The sequence below is a fragment of the Cebus imitator genome, unplaced genomic scaffold (assembly GCF_001604975.1).
Source record: "Cebus imitator isolate Cc_AM_T3 unplaced genomic scaffold, Cebus_imitator-1.0 Scaffold616, whole genome shotgun sequence".
In the NCBI taxonomy this organism is placed as follows: domain Eukaryota; kingdom Metazoa; phylum Chordata; class Mammalia; order Primates; family Cebidae; genus Cebus; species Cebus imitator.
This window is the reverse complement of record NW_016107931.1, coordinates 170679-173263: the sequence shown is the minus strand read 5'-3', so window position 1 is coordinate 173263 and position 2585 is coordinate 170679.

The window sequence follows — 2585 nt, the reverse complement described above, 5'->3', positions numbered from 1 at the left end:
GAGGAGAGAGATAAAATGGAACTCCTGTCAAAGCCTTTGGTCTGGAGTTTCAGATTTACAGCTATGCGAGAGTCTGACTTATCCTAGCTACAAATGGCTTAATCTCATAATTGTGTAGACTATGGCTTTATCTTTTGTTTTTCTTCTAGTCTTGTTTTACGCACCCTCCCCTATCTGAAGGGTTTCTTCCGCATGAACATAGTTTGTCCACCATACAGGGTGTTAGCTGAGCAGAACTCCAATGTACACAAATGCAACTTAAGTAAAGTAGAGGTGGGGACTTGCCCACCACAGCATGCTCTGCCATGTACTTTCTCTGCAATTCCTTTTCTATCTTGATATTTCATCAAGAGAAAGATGCATAAATACCTACGTATTTCAAAGCAACAGGCCTCTTCCTCAGAGGGAGATATCAATTCAGGCATCAAGTCAATACCCCTATCAGATAAAAGACTATTTTTAACAGCAATATTTGTCACCATGGTAGCAATTCTGCTGCTGCAAGTGTAATGAGAGAGTAGATGGCTGATTACTAAACAATGTTCCAAACTTAAAGTCTGGCATTACACACATAAGTACAAAGATGACAGACGGATATTTTGCCAAAAGCAGTATAACATCACTCATGCAGTTGTCATATTAGGGTGGAGTCTTTCAAGCAGAGGAAACCGGTCTACTCTGAGAAGAAGCAAGGTGCTTCAAAATGTTGAATGCAGACCATCATGGCTGGCAGGGCAAGAATGTCTCTACTAAAAATACAGAAATTAGCTGGGCATGGTGGTGGGTGCCTGTAATCCCGGCTACTCAGGAGGTTGAGGCAGAAGAATGGCTTGAGCCTGGGAAGTGGAGGTTGCAGTGAGCCAAGATCTGTCATCGCACTCCAGCCTGGGCAACAGAGTGAGACTCTGTCTCCAAAAAAAAAAAAGGAAAAAGAAAAACATCCATGTCGGGTATACATGGTGATGCACTATCCAGACCCTCCTTCAATGAAGGACTTGTGTCCTCAGTGGCTGAGAATGCTGCCCACGGAAAGCTTTCAGCTGGGAGTGAGTTTGGCAATTGCACCAGCAGCAAAGACAGACTGTGCAAGGCTTTCGGGTTAAAGTATGCAGTTTTGACTTCTGTCCTTAGTAATGAGAAGCCACTGAAACAGTTTAAGCTGAGGAGTGACTTGGTCAGATCTGCACTTTGTAAAGGTCACTGTGGTTGCTGTGAGAAAAAATATTTGAGAAGGTAGTTGTTAATATGTGACCTTATGTAATTCCTGCCTTTTGCTGCAAGATCTATAAAATGAGATTAGGGAAGATGTTTTGAAAGACATGTTCCCATTAGAAATATCCATGTAGAGAGATCGATCCAAGATGGCCGTTTAGGAACAGCTCAGGATAGCAGCTCCCAGTGAAAGCGCAGAGGGTGAGTGGACACCGCATTTTTATTGCCCACAGACTAGGAAATTCCCAGGTGGAGGAGCTCCACAGGTCGCCAGCATGGCTGTTTCGTCCAGCGTGGCTGTGCCGGCTGGCGCCGCTGCTTTGCCCCGCCCGACTGCTTTGTTGGCGCCCCAGAGCAGCGGTTCTCCATACAAAATACACCGGTCTGGGAGCCCTTTTGGCTGGCGATTGGAGCCACGTGAAGTTGCCCATTAGTCTGTTTAAAAAGAGAACTGAGCAGAGAACCAGGACAATAGATTCCAGGGCAAAAAAAAGAAGCGCCACAAATCTCAGTGCCGCTGTTTAAGCCAGCACAGTGAGTGGCCGCAGGGGAAAACAAACAGACCCCGGCACCTCTTCAACAGGCGACTGGAACACCAACTTAAAAAAGGCTCTGAGGCAGGGAGCCAGGCGATCAGGCTCGGCTGGTCCCACCCCCCACAAAAGAACAGCAATCAGAAACTCTCTGGATTGAGAGTTTCACAGTAAGCGCAGCTGAACCCAGGACGGTCCAGCTTTGAGGGGAAGGGGTGTCCGCCATTACCAAGGCAGCCCGCCATTACGGAGGTAGTCAGCCAATGCTGAGGCAGCCCGCTGTTGCCAAGGCAACCCGCCATTGCTGAGGCAGCCCGCCGTTGCCAAGGCAACCCGCCACTAGAGAGACTCCGCCTTAAAAGAGGCGGGCCACCCTTGCTGAGGTAGTTCTAACTACACCCATATAAACAGGACTGCAGGGAAGTTCACTCGGCAGCTGGGCGGAGCCCACAGCAGCTCAGCAAAGCCTCTACACGCAGACAGTGACTAGGCTGCCTCCTTGCTGGGCAGGGCAGCTCTGAAGGAAAAAAAAAAAAAGAAGGCCGCAGTATAACGGAAACTCATAAATAAAGCCCTAAATCCCTGGGACAGAGCACCTGGGAACAAAAAGCGGTTTATGAGTTCTGCTGCAGCAGACCTAAACGTACCTGCCCAGCAGCTCTGAATGAACAATGGAGCTCACAGCTCAGCATTTGAGCTCCTATAAAGAAGAGACGGTCTCCTCAAGCAGCTCCCTGATCCCTGTATATCCAAAGAGCCGCCTCATAAAGGAGAGATCAGACTGACATCTGGCAGGTACCCTTCTGGGACAAAGATAGCAGAAGAAGAAAACTGGTAACA